General features: G+C 40.0%; 1 non-coding gene across 1 annotated transcript; it reads right to left on the reverse strand.

The window, feature by feature from the left end:
• Positions 1–7,080: 7,080 nt before the first annotated feature.
• Trnal-cag (transfer RNA leucine (anticodon CAG)) lies at positions 7,081–7,164 on the reverse strand. The gene has a single exon. It is a non-coding gene; the product is annotated as a tRNA-Leu (tRNA).
• Positions 7,165–14,638: the final 7,474 nt, after the last annotated feature.

Raw genomic sequence — 14,638 nt, forward strand, 5'->3', positions numbered from 1 at the left:
CTCAAAACTTGCTCTCTTTTGTGAATTTGCAGATAATTTCTAGAGAACTTTCGTCACTCTTTAAAAGAACGTCTTTAATACCTGCAGTGGAGTGTTTTTTACGACTAGGGAAGCTCTGAAATATTTTTCCTTGTCAGAAGAAAAGCCATCAGAGATCTTGGTAGAATTTTTCTCTGCTCCTTTAAACGACACTTACTTTTGATTTATTCACCATGAGCTGAGTTTGTTTAGTAAGCAAATAAAAAAAATTGAGCGTAGTAACATATTTGTGATCTAAGTGAAGCTAATAATTGACAATACAATAGTTTCATTACAAAAGATAGAAAACTGTTGTTAATTGGGTATTAAAACTAAAGAAATTTTTTAAAAATGCATGAAATCATTGCTGTGACGAATCATGGAAACCTTTCAATGACGTAAGTGTTTTATGAAACTGCCAATTCTTATCTTACGAAATGGTCTCATCGGCTATCAGGTTTTGACATTTTGGAGTGGATGTCTTTTACTAAATTAGTGAAATGGGAAGATAATGCTTAAGCACATTGGTTTATTTAAAAGAAATGGAAGTAGATATTTGTGAGTCAGCAATGTTTGATCAGTATGTACACTTGAAGAATTTTTTGGTTTCAAAAGTTTCAAAGGATAATTGGAAGTCAGTATTACTTGCCTGGAACAAATGGCTGGAAATTTTTCAGAAATACAGAGTTCATCGTTCAGAAGTCAGAACTGGTAAAGATATTTCTTTTCAATTACAGCACCTAATTCTGATATGGAGAAAATTTTTTTCATTAATGGGAGGTCAGTGGATTGAGGAACGGAGTCGTTTGGATGTATCAGCAACTCAGCAACTGAGAGCATCTTACAGTGTACTTAAAACTTTCAAATGAGCTTTTGTCGACGAATGTCGACTTCTTGCCCATTCTCAGCGCGACCATTTCCTTGCCATACCTGATTGGTACGTGTGCGGTTATTGTTTCTACTAATGTTTTACAGCTAAGCAAGTAAACAAACTGATCTTCCAAAAGCTATCAAATAATCTGAGGAGTGTGACTGGTCCATAAAATAGTCTGTGTAAAATTGTGTATATAAGTAACTTATAGCACTTTGTCCTTTTCAAATATATTTCTACAAGTATTATGCTCAGTAGTGACGCATAGGTTAATTTTTCCAGTCATATTATGACTGGATTTCTGTGGATTTTGTTCAGATTTTGATACCAACATTTATTTTTATAGAAATAGCGGAATTCCAGTTTATAGTGTTAAAAATCGTTTCTGAAATTAAAAAAGGAAAAGAGAAAAAACGAGAAAGCATCAGAAAATACGCGTGGCTGGTTATCCTTCCATTCTGTGGAAGCCACTCGTCACAAGACACATTGCACCATACCTTACAATCCTGTTACCAATACTTCATAGGGACGTTTTGCATGTCACCAACTACTTCAAACCACTACAAAATCTTCTCAGTCGACTCATTCAGTATAAAAATTACAAAAAAATTAAATGCTTCATTTTTATACTCATCTGTGACTGACAGCAAGTGTATGGCTGGATACAATCTCTGAAGCATGGTTAGGTTAGTGGTGTTTAACGTCCCGTCGACAACGAGGTCATTAGAGACGGAGCGAAAGCTCGGGTTAGGGAAGGATGGGGAAGGAAATCGGCCGTGCCCTTTCAAAGGAACCATCCCGGCATTTGCCTGAAACGATTTAGGGAAATCACGGAAAACCTAAATCAGGATGGCCGGAGACGGGATTGAAGCGTCGTCCTCCCGAATGCGAGTCCAGTGTGCTGAAGCATGTGTTTCAGCGTTGAATTGCATCCTTTGTTCTTACATGTAACTGACAAAATTTGTAACATCATCTCTTAAGTTACCTAAAAGTATAAAGAATGTCTCAACATCATCTGTTCTCACGTTGATTGGTAATATTAATAATTAACAATGAAAATAAAACTGAATTAATTTTCTTTGTGATTTCTTCGTATTTGCTTGCTAATAGCATCTGCCTTTGTGCTGGTTCCTGAGTTTCACAGTATGTGGAATTCAGTTATTGTTTTTAACCTTGCAAAGATGAAATATAAAGAATGTGATAGCCAATCGATATTACCTACTTCTCCTGAGCATATGTGTTATTTATTAATAAATTTCTTGGATATTCATTTGAGTGATATCGACATTTCTTTAGAAACTAAACAAGTTTTTAAATTCATCGCAAGTTGTGGAAACGTCACAGGAAGCAGGGATAACTCTGTAGATTCCGTGGATTGTGGTTCGGACGAACAAGAATAAAGGACCTACCCAGTCCAAAGAAATCATTTACAGTAATAGCTTTCAGTGACAAAGTAAATGCTATAAAGTTTTTGGTTAAACGGAGGAGGGAAAAAACGCTTTACATAAGCACTGTGCAAAGTCAGTTTTGTTTCATAAAATCTGAACATGAATTGTATAAATGGAAGAAAGATTTACACAAAGCACGAAACAGTGCCAAGGTGAAACTTCGGTGTGAAAGAAAAACTGTTCGAAGGATATAGAACAGCTCGTCAGTCAGTCCTCTGTTGTTGAGAGAGATCTACGAGAGTGGACGCTCTGAATTGCAAGGGAGATAAACATGACTGATTTCCAGGCTTTTTCGACTCTGTTAAACAAATTCAGGAAATTATACAGAAAAGAAAGTCGCAAAATTATAAAGTTTGCCTCAAGTAATCATCAAGAGATGCCGGCCGGAGTGGCCGAGCGGTTCTAGGCGCTACAGTATGGAACCGCGCGACCGCTACGGTCGCAGGTTCGAATCCTGCCTCGGGCATGGACGTGTGTGATGTCCTTAGGTTAGTTAGGTTTAAGTAGTTCTAAGTTCTGGGGGACTGATGACCTCAGATGTTAAGTCCCTTAGTGCTCAGAGCCATTTTTCATCAAGAGATGTCATTAATAGGTAATTTTGTTGTTGTTGTTGTTGTTGTTGTTGTTGTTGTGGTCTTCAGTCCTGAGACTGGTTTGATGCAGCTCTCCATGCTACTCTATCCTGTGCAAGCTTCTTCATCTCCCAGTACCTACTGCAACCTACATCCTTCTGAATCTGCTTAGTGTATTCATCTCTTGGCCCTCTACGATTTTTACCCTCCACGCTGCCCTCCAATACTAAATTGGTGATCCCTTGATGTCTCAGAACATGCCCTACCAACCGATCCCTTCTTCTGGTCAAGCTGTACCACAAACTTCTCCCCAATCCTATTCAATACTTCATTAGTTATGTAATCTACCCATCTAATCTTCAGCATTCTTCTGTAGCACCACATTTCGAAAGCTTCTATTCTCTTCTTGTTCAGCCTATTTATCGTCCATGTTTCTCTTCCATACATGGCTACACTCCATACAAATACTTTCAGAAATGACTTCCTGACACTTAAATCTATACTCGATGTTAACAAATTTCTCTTCTTCAGAAACGCTTTCCTTGCCATTACCAGTCTACATTTTATATCCTCTCTACTTCGACCATCATCAGTTATTTTGCTCCCCAAATACCAAAACTCCTTTACTACTTTAAGTGTCTCATTTCCTAATCTAATTCCCTCATCATCACCCGACTTAATTCGACTACATTCCATTATCCTCGTTTTGCTTTTGTTGATGTTCATCTTATATCCTCCTTTTAAGACACTATCCATTCCATTCAACTGCTCTTCCAAGTCCTTTGACGTCTCTGACAGAATTACAATGTCATCGTTGAACCTCAAAGTTTTTATTTCTTCTCCATGGATTTTAATACCTACTCCCATTTTTTCTTTTGTTTCCTTTACTGCTTGCGCAATATACAGATTGAATAACATCGGGGAGAGGCTACAACCCTGTCTCACTCCCTTCCCAACCACTGCTTCCCTTTCATACCACTCGACTCTTATGACTGCCATCTGCTTTCTGTACAAATTGTAAATAGCCTTTCACTCCCTGTATTTTATCCCTGCCACCTTCAGAATTGAAAGAGAGTATTCCAGTCAACATTGTCAAAAGCTTTCTCGAAGTCTACAAATGCTAGAAACGTAGGTTTGCCTTTCCTTAATCTTTCTTCTAAGATAAGTCGTAGGGTCAGTATTGCCTCACGTGTTCCAACATTTCTACGGAATCCAAACTGATCTTCCCCGAGGTCGGCTTCTACCAGTTTTTCCATTCGTCTGTAAATAATTCGTGTTAGTATTTTGCAGCTGTGGCTTATTAAACTGATTGTTCGGTAATTTTCACATCTGTCAACACCTGTTTTCTTTGGGATTGGGATTATTATATTCTTCTTGAAGTCCGAGGGTATTTCGCCTGTCTCATACATCTTGCTCACCAGATGGTAGAGTTTTGTCAGGAGTGGCTCTCCCAAGGCCGTCAGTAGTTCCAATGGAATGTTGTCTACTCCGGGGGCCTTGTTTCGACTCAGGTCCTTCAGTGCTCTGTCAAACTCTTCACGCAGTATCGTATCTCCCATTTCATCTTCATCCTCTTCCATTTCCATAATATTGTCCTCAAGTACATCTCCGTTGTATAGACCCTATATATACTCCTTCCACCTTTCTGCTTTCTCTTCTTTGCTTAGAACTGGGTTTCCATCTGAGCTCTTGATGTTCATACAAGTGGTTCTCTTATCTCCAAAGGTCTCTTTAATTTTCCTGTAGGCAGTATCTATCTTACCCATAGTGAGATAAGCCTCTACATCTTTACATTACATTACATTAATAGGTAATACTATAAAGAAATTCGTAGTGAATGTGAAGATGAAGCTTCTTGTTATCCTCTAAAATGCTGCATATAAAGCCAGTCAGTAAGGTTTCGAGCCAACCCTAATTTGTCATTTCGAGCGATAAAGATAAATTCGTGTGTGCACTCGACGAATGCTCTGATAGATTTGTATACGACAGTTGCCAGTGATAAGTATCAGTGGAGTACTGTTTCCGCAGTTTTATATCTGTCTTCAGGAACATCAAGGCAAATTATTGGAAAAGGACTCTTTACTTGCTGTAGTGAATCATATTATTATTATTATTACTTTCTCTCTCGTTCTTTTCTTTTTATAAATAAAATATAATATATTTTATAATACATTATATATAATATTATATATTATATTATATATAATATATTTTATTTATAAACAAGTAGAGATACGCTCTTCAATTGATTAATCTTCACCATTTTGACTCTCTAAATGATAGCAGGCGGACGTATTACGAGTTCCGCCGAGTGAATATTGTAAAAAAAATAATAATGTGTATTCCAACCGTAAATTAAAGAAGTGTTATAGAAAGTGATAAGGAAAGCAAAGTTTATTCGTACATTCATATATGGTTCATCATTTCGCCCGCGCCGAGAATCCTGCATCAAGAGGATCGAAGCAAACCAGCAGTTGCGTGAGCAGAGGAGGGGCGATCCGGAACCAGTATTGTCATACCAATCTCCATGCACATTAGCGGTAATAAGAAAAGGATGTACGTAAATTCACGAATGTGAAGGATATGATTACTTTCCAATTTCTTTCAATTATTCTTTTAAAATTTCTTTTTCAATTATTTAAGCAGCAATTTTTAATCAGGTTCCATTATGTACTATATTTTATGCACGCCACCCCCCCCCCCCCCCCCCTTATTCTCACACACTATTCATTGCAAAAATCTTGTATTCGATGTAGCTAAATCTGGAAAAATGGGAAAGAAAAATTTTAAATGTTACATCCGAAACGTGTTCTTAACATTAGCAGATAATAATTCGTTGCTTTTGTTGGACTCTTGGCCTGAACATAAAGACATCTGTATTTAGGAGGACGAGCAAGAGACTTAATATCATTCGGTTTCCATCTGTAAGTAATAGTGTGATTCAGCCTTTTCTCCTGAAAATTCAGGCTATGTCATTTCCGCTGGCTCTTTGTCATGTAAGGTGGAACAATGCTGTCAAACTTCAGACATTGCTGCATTGTTAGTTTGCACATTTTCGAATCTGATAAAGCATGCCTAGCGTGCAGCAAAATATGCAGAACAGCAGCCACAACCATTTCTTACTTCATTCCTGTTCTCCCTAAATAAAACTAGTAAATACTGTGAAATGCCTGAATGTGTTAAATTTTCTTTTATCAGGTGCGTCTGGTGTAAGAAAAATGTTTCTTTTCCTCATCCATAAGACACTTCGGATTTTTGTAAGGACCACGGGGAATAAACAGAGAACTGTTTCGTTGTTAGCAAACTATACATTGCTCAAAAATTATCATAAGAACTATACCACAGCAATTGTCATAAAATATTTAAATATAACGTTGTAAAGTGCCTTGTTCTTGATTTTCGTTCCACTTCTAGTCACATCTGCGGCAGTTTAGCTATCGATATAAACTACTATTTGTTAAAAAATGGTTCAAATGACTCTGAGCACTATGGGACATCAGTCCCCAAGAACTTAGAACTACTTAAACCTAACTAACCTAAGGACATCACACACATCCATGCCCGAGGCAGGATTCGAACCTGCGACCGTAGTAGTCCCGCGGTTCCGGACTGAAGCGCCTAGAACCGCACGGCCACCGCGGCCGGCTGCTATTTGTTCAAGAAATTAACTATTTGAGACATTATTGGTCTGGTTAACTGCTTAAATTCGCGTGCCTGCACTTCGCAGAACAGCGCTACGTCCTCTTGTCACGGCTGCGTCTATTTATTCGCCGATTCGGCACTAGGCAGGAAGGGCTGTACAAACCGCTGTTGCAAGCTGTTCGTGCTGCAAATATGAGTAACTTTAAGATTTTTTTTTAATACTTCTTGTGTTCCTTGGCAGTTAAAATTTTGACAGTGCATTTCTATTGCTGTGATATTGCTGCGTAAAAAATGTCAGTGTGAGTTTCGATATGTTAAAATTGGACGATTCCCTTGTAAGTTTGACCTAGGAGCCCAAGCGATTGGTTTCACACCTTGTACATTGTAACTACCGACCAATAATAGGAGCCTTCGTTCTGCATTTGGTTAACCATAGTACAGAATGTTGCAAATTTAAAAATCACGCAAGTAATATTAATGTGAAAGTTGAAGACCAACTGTTGCCCCTAAATATCGATGTAAAAATATTTGTCAGAAGTGGGATTCGAACCCACGCCCACAGAAGTGGACTGCGACCTGAACGCAGCGCCTTAGACCGCTCGGCCATCCTGACAGTTGGAGAACGTTACTCGAGATCTTACACTTATAGTAGTTATATTTTTTTTATTTATTTCTTGTTCGTTATTGCCAGTGAGATCTTAATGATGTAGAATATCCGCACAACACAATTTGAAGACGGCACACTTGTTTTTAGAAGTGACAGGCATCATTAGATTAACACAAGCAGACTCAGAGATCGTCAGATCAAGTTGTGCAGAAAAAACACCACTAAAAAACAACGGTTGCGTTTTGGCAAGCAAACGGCCGCATGTATCTAAAGTCTCGTTGTTTTCGTTACTTAAGGTTAATGCCAGAAATGTTCCACAAACATGACAAAACCACTCTCTTCCCCCATGCCTGGCCAGTCTGAGCCCGTGCTTCATTTCCAATGTCATCAATGTCGATAGGACATTAAACACTTCCTTTCCTTCTAACAGTTCAGTTTACATCCAGCATCGCTAGCCTTATGGTACCGTTCCTATTTCGAAAAACAGAGGTCGCTGCTCACATCCAGTCAGCAATATGCGCGTGGGTTCTAATGGACCTTAGTCGAGCATTTCCTGTAAATTAATCAGACTGCAATTTTAATACCAATGCGACTGAAATAGATGCCACACAACACAGTAGGTATTTGACAATACACAAATATCCTCTGACTTTGAGAGTTACACAACGAGTAAAGGAGACACTTGATGAGAACTCAGAGATGAAGAGATGGAGACGCAATAAGATAACGGATAACTACCCGCCCCGGTGTTCAGTAATTGCTGCAGTAATATCTTGGCGTGACACTTTCTTTTTCAAAAGAATGGCGCCGTGTCATTCATAGTCAAAATACTGCTGAATAAAAGTCGCGGATGTAATGTCACAAAATGCACGTTAAGCTGACAGTACTCACTTGAACTGGTCTAATGATGATGAGCGTTTTTCTGGACCCATCCGCAGCTGGACTGCCGAGTCACCACGACCTGTTGCAAATAGGGGCCGTTTCCAATGCACTGGAGAAATGCTACTAGCTCTTCTGACAGGACCTGGAAATCTGCAGTTCTCATCTCGTGGTGTCTATGAAGAGATATGTACCAGTAACTGAAAGGTTGTGACTGATGGAAAAATCTTAATGAACACTGTTTTTTTTTTTTTTTTTTTTTTTCGCCATTGCTTTCGGGTTCTGGTGAGACAGCTATATAGGTAACACAAAGTGCCTTGACGAAGAGGTAATTTGTCTTCACTTGAAAATACACTTACATGTACACCTTTTACCGAGCGATGATTTCCATACTGTCGACAATCACCGACAATGCCGCTAGTCTACGAATTGCTTCTTTCTTATCCTCGCCCCCTCCGACATGACCAGCCTATTATATTCTAGGACCAATAAAATTTCACAGACTTATCGTCTGCAATAAATAGAGCTACCTTCGCTCCACCAAAACCAGTCTTGTCCTGAAGAAAGCCGTTGTAGATTCGGTAGAAACGTTTGCTTTACAGTTTAAAGTATATTATAAAACAACACGGTGCAAACCCAGAAGAATTTTAATCATCGTGACGCAGGCTGCGGAAGCACACGTTCTTTGTTGCTAGGTATTGATCGCGCAGAGCTTAGATCATCATCCTCTTACATAAGTATTATCGATTATTTGATAAGGGCTTCAACTCTATTAGGTGAGTGAAAATATGGTATTTCAATGTTGGTGTCATTGTTAATTGGTGGCGATCTACATTAGAAATTATGCTGCAGACACGAGACGGTGAAATATATGATGAAATATCTGGTGGACATGTCGGAAACACTTCGGTGTCAGGAAGAAAAAGGCACACAGTGTCAACAGCCCTTGAGTCACATGCGGCTTGAACCTTGGCCACTCGGTTAGCGACTTATTTGTGAAGTGCAGCTTGTAGTTCGTGGGTGATGTTCCAGGGAAAACGTAACATTTTCATGAGATTTATCTGTCTGATTTATGAAAGATTTTACCCATGAATTTTCAGTACCTGTAACTGCAATCAAACATTCTGCGAATTAAAAAAAAATATATATATATGATTCCCTAGTGATACAGTAGTTGTGGTTTGCAGTCCAAAGATTGGGTTGATGCAGCTCTCCACGTTATTCTGTCTTGTCTAAGTCTCTTCATCTCTGCATAACTAATGTAATCCACATCGATTTGAAACAGTTACTGTATTCGAACCTTGGTCTCCTGCTTTAGTCTCCCACCCCCACCCCCCCACAACCACACACGCATACGTGCGTCAATTACCAAACTGACGATTAATTGATGCCTCAAGATGTATCTTACCAAATGATTCCTTCTTTTAGTCAATTTTTCACACAATTATTTCCCTAATTCTGTTAGGCACCTCTTCATTAGTCATACGATATACCCATCTAATATTTAACATTCTTCCGTAGCACCACATTTCGAATACTTGCTTCTATTCTCTTTTTGTATAAACTGCTTGTCGTGCACGTTGCACTTCCGCGCAAGGTAGCACTCCAAAAAAAGTATCCAGAAAAGACTACCTAACAATTAAATTTTTATTTAACTTCAGCAAATTCCTTTTCATCAGAAACGTATTTCTTGATATTACTAGTGTCCATTTTATATCCTCTCTACTTCGACCATCGTAAAATATTTTGCTGCACAAATATCGGAACTCCTCTACTACTTTCAGTGTATGATTTCCTAATTTCATACTAAGTCCTCTGGAAGAGCGGTTGAACAGAATGGATAGGATCTTGAAAAGAGACAATAAGATGAACGTCAACAAAAATAAAACGCAAGTGAGGATTATATCTTATTTCGTAATCTAGTTCCATCAGCATGTCCATTATCGTGGTTTTACGTTTGTTGATATGCATCTTATGACCTCTTGCCAAGGCACTACCCATTCCACTATCTGATTTTCTAAGTCTATTTACGTCTCTGACACAGTTACAGTGTCATCAGCAAAACTCCAAGTTCTTATTTCTGTTTCCTGCACCTTAATTCCATTTCCAAATTTCTCTTTGGTTTTTCCCTCTCAGCTTCATCAGTGTACATACTTAATAACATGTGAGATGGCTGTAAGCTATAACTCCTTTCTCAGCCACTGCTACCCTGTCGTATCGCCATGTCCTTCAACTCTTATTGCCGTCTGATTTCTGCACAAGTAGTGAATAACGTTCCCTGTATTTTATCTTGCTACTTTCGGAATTTCAAAGAGGGTAATTCAAGTCAGCATTGTCAAACGATTTCTCTAAATCTACAAATGCTATAAGCGTAAATTTACCCTTCTTTAATTATGTCTGCAGATAAGTCTTAAGGTCAGCTTGAAATCGCGTTTTCTTACGTTTTTCCGGATCCCAAATTGATCCCACTCGAGGTCGGTTACTACTAGTTTCTCCATTCTTCTGTAAATAATTCGCGTCAGTATTTTGCAACCGTGCCTCGTTAAACTGATAGTTCTGTAAAACTTGTCATCACTTTCCTTTTGTGAAATCTTGAGTTATTACAACCTTTGTGAAGTCTGAGGGTATTTTGCCTGTCTCATATCTTTCAGGCCAGGTGGAATGGTTTTGTCATGGATGTTGCTATCGCAGTAGTTACTGGCATATTGCAAAAGTACTGCATGTGCCATTAAAAAGCGCTTGGAAATGTCACTGAAAGAACAATGGTTCAAATGGCTCTGAGCACTATGGGACTTAACTTCTGAGGTCATCAGTCCCCTAGAAACCTAAGGAAATCACACACATCCATGCCCGAGGCAGATTCGAACGTGCTACCGTAGCGGTCGCGCGGTTCCAGACTGTAGCGCCTAGAACCGCTCGACCACCCCGGCCGGCCACTGAAAGAACAGATTTCGATGTTTATTACTGTTTGAGTTATTAGTGCTGAACATTTTAATCGTATCATCCGGTACTGCAGTTACACTGCTATGAAGACGTAGAGCCTAAACTGTCATAGACCGAACCTGTCATAAACGGAACTGTAGAGAAATTGGAAAGCTATTAATTTCGCGGTCTTAATATCATGATCGAACCTTCTAAGGTTGTGAGGGAAATTAGAGAGTTAAAAAACGGTTTCAAGGCAGCAAGAAATGAGGTGAAAGTAATTGTGGGAGCAAACGAAATAGGTATTACCGGCAATATCAGGTGCAGTGAACGGAGCAGTTGTGACAAGTAGTTAAGCGAAAACTTTTATCGAAGAAGTTCGAGCATATAAGTGCTTACACAACAGCCAGGACAAACATAAAAATTTGCAGTACATGAAAAATCAATCAATAAAAGCAATCTAGTCACTGAATAGTTAAGTAATTGCAAACTGACTCTCGCCTCTAATATTTTGTAACAATATGGAAAACATAAAAAATCGAAAGAAAAATTGTTCTTACAGCCAGTTAAAAACAATTTGTATTAATAACTTAATTTTAGTTAGTTGTTCACATGCAGCAGCCCACTCACATTAACAGTTTGTGATTCATATCTTTCGTCTATTACAGCTTTTCTCAACATATTGAAATACAGGATGTTTCAAAAAGAATTTATGTGTTACAAACTAGTATGCTGTCAAAACTATCGATCGCTGCGCTACGGATCGGTTATTGAATGAAGGAATACATTGCTGCTAGATGTCGGTTGCCTTCCGTTTGCTTTGTTAAGGTCACATGTTCCAAAATAGCTCCTCCGCAGCGGAAATCATCTTGTGTTCACGAGTTTGCGAAGTGTAATACTGTAATTACAGTGCAAAGACGTTAAGACGTTTCAGGTTGAGGTACCAAACTGATCTTCCGAGTGGAAGGAAGACTCACTGATGGTATCGACAGATTGTAGACACAGGATGTGTTTGTGAAGGAGCGTCCTGGCCGCCCTCGTGTTTCTGACGAAAATGACAGCTGCCTACAATAACAGTTTGGCTTGTTTTGAGACGTCGGTTAGTTTTGAAGTAACACTAGTTACAGCAGTTACAGGCTCTACGTAAGCCAATCGTGTGGCATTTTCTGACGAGCTTGAGAATGCTTTGACACTTCCGCAAAACACATCTTATTTAGTGATGAAGCGACTTTCCGCCTTAGTGGAAAAGTAAAGAAACACAATGTTCGAAATGCGGGCCTACAGAACCCACATACAGACACTGATCGTGTACGAGATTCACATAAAGTGTGTTCGATATTCCACTCATTTGTTTATGGCCCAACCTTCTTTGATTCAAACACGGTTAACGGTCAGCAGTATCTTGCTATGTTACAAATCTGGTCGTTTTCGAGGCTGAACGAAGACACCTTCATTTTTCAACAAAACGCGGCACCCCATCACTGCAGTCGCCAAGTGCGTGGATATCTGAACGAAACTCCTGAGAGTGAATGTGTTTTGACTTTATGGGCGACCTACGGCGTGGTTATCAGCGCATGAAAACTATAGCGAGCCGTTGGACTGGTCATAGCCGGCGACTTCGTACTTCACAGCTGGCCTCCACGGTCGCTGAATTTGACATCGTGTGACTTCTTCCTGTGGGGGGTTTCATTAGGGACAAAGTTCACGCACCAACATTACCGCAGAACCTAGAAGAGTTGAAGAATCGCCGGCCGGTGTGGCCGTGCGGTTCTAGGTGCTACAGACTGGAACCGCGTGACCGCTACGGTCGCAGGTTCGAATCCTGCTTCGGGCATGGATGTGTGTGATGTCCTTAGGTTAGTTAGGTTTAAGTAGTTCTAAGTTCTATGGGACTGATGACCACAGATGTTAAGTCCCATAGTACTCAGAGAGAGCCCATAGTGCTCAGAGCCATTTGAGCCATTTATTTGAGTTGAAGAATCGGATCCGTACGGCGATAACATCAGTGACGATGGGCATTCTTACCTGAGTATGGGATGATTGAGAGTCTCAATGTGAAATTGTTCATGTCGCTGGTGGAGGATATATTGACCATCTGTCAACTAAACTTGAAAAGATTAGCAAATGTGTGTCCCAAGCTTCATAGCTGCATGTCTTACAGTTTAATAAATATAAGCGTTCGACATGCATACATACTTTTTGAAAGGCCGTGTGTGTAATGTGGCACAAATCGCATGCGAAAGAACTCATATCACTTCGCAAAGCACTGTACGTATACAGGGTGTTCGCTAATTCCCATTACAAACTTCTAGGACTAGTAGAGGGGAGTGAGAATATATCATCTTGAATAGGGACTCATGTCCGGAATCGTACCGTTTCCGTGCTACACCCATTTCAACACGTTTGCTAGGAAGGTATGAAACAGAGTAGTCATGCTGTGGGAATTGGGGGGGGGGGGGGTGTTACGTCGGATCGACTGACGTCATTTGACGTCTGTTCTATCTATCTGACCTGGTTCCAGCCTCATTCACATGCCTGTGAGTGTGGGCAATATGGTTCAGTACACGTTTGCAGAATACACCGACATGGTCCTTCTGAATGCCGAAGCTCACGGAATTAGATGAGCTGCTCATCGCCTTTATTAAGATTGTTCTCCACAACTATTCCAATCTCCGATGAAGAGCAGACTACATAATACAGTACTTCCAATTGCTGAGTTTCATATTAGCGACGTGTGAAATAAGATAGCTGCAAGCTTCGGATGAACTGTAATAATTCGGCACGATAATGTTTCATCTTCTGACTAACATGACGACTGTTGTTCACCGAAACAGCAGCCTAGCTTCAACTTTGATATGACCGTGGCCTAATAGATAAACGCTAATCGGCTTTTGCTGCTTCGGGGATCATTTCTAACGAGGGTGCGGCGGTTCAACAAAGTTCTCACAATGATAAAGGGTTTTGCAATAACCAATGACCCAAGATGTTTCACAGTGTTTGACATGTATTCTGTTTTGACGCAATATGAGAGGCAGTACTTTCGGCTCACGCTTCTAGTTACGGTTAATCTCATCACAGGTTAGAATTCTTAGTATTCCTTTACATGCTGTAACAATGGTCATCACACACAATCCTCACTGCAGTCCAAAACGGGGCCGGGGCGGTTGACGCGAACGCGAATATACGGCACACTTAAAAGTCTTTGTAAAACACTTGTCAAGAATATCATATGTCACGAATCGGTAATGTTTCGCTGAGGGTCTGCCCATGACGGTGGTGACGCACTCGGTGACGCACTCAGCCGATAAGACAGCTCACAGTTCCGCCGGCAATCAACAGACTTCAAACTCTAACTGTACAAACACTTCAATCACTAAGCGCTAGCGGCGCTTAACAATCGATTTTGCCAACTATCAGCCAGTGTTATGCCAAAAATGTGTATCGTTGGGTAAGAAATCGCAGACCCCGTAGGGTTCCAATCCAAAATGTTATCTACTCAATCCACTCCAGAAGTTCTAGAAGTTTGTAAAGGGAATTTCCGATCACCCTCTTTACTTGCAGGTACTTGCCTTGTTGTCATGAATCCATCGCACAGACCCATATCCTTATGGCACCGGAAGTTCGTAGAATTCGATACACCATGGTTGTTATAGCAGATTAAATGTTTCAACCTTTGGTA

This window comes from Schistocerca cancellata, chromosome 3, assembly GCF_023864275.1.
Source record: "Schistocerca cancellata isolate TAMUIC-IGC-003103 chromosome 3, iqSchCanc2.1, whole genome shotgun sequence".
In the NCBI taxonomy this organism is placed as follows: Eukaryota; Metazoa; Arthropoda; class Insecta; order Orthoptera; family Acrididae; genus Schistocerca; species Schistocerca cancellata.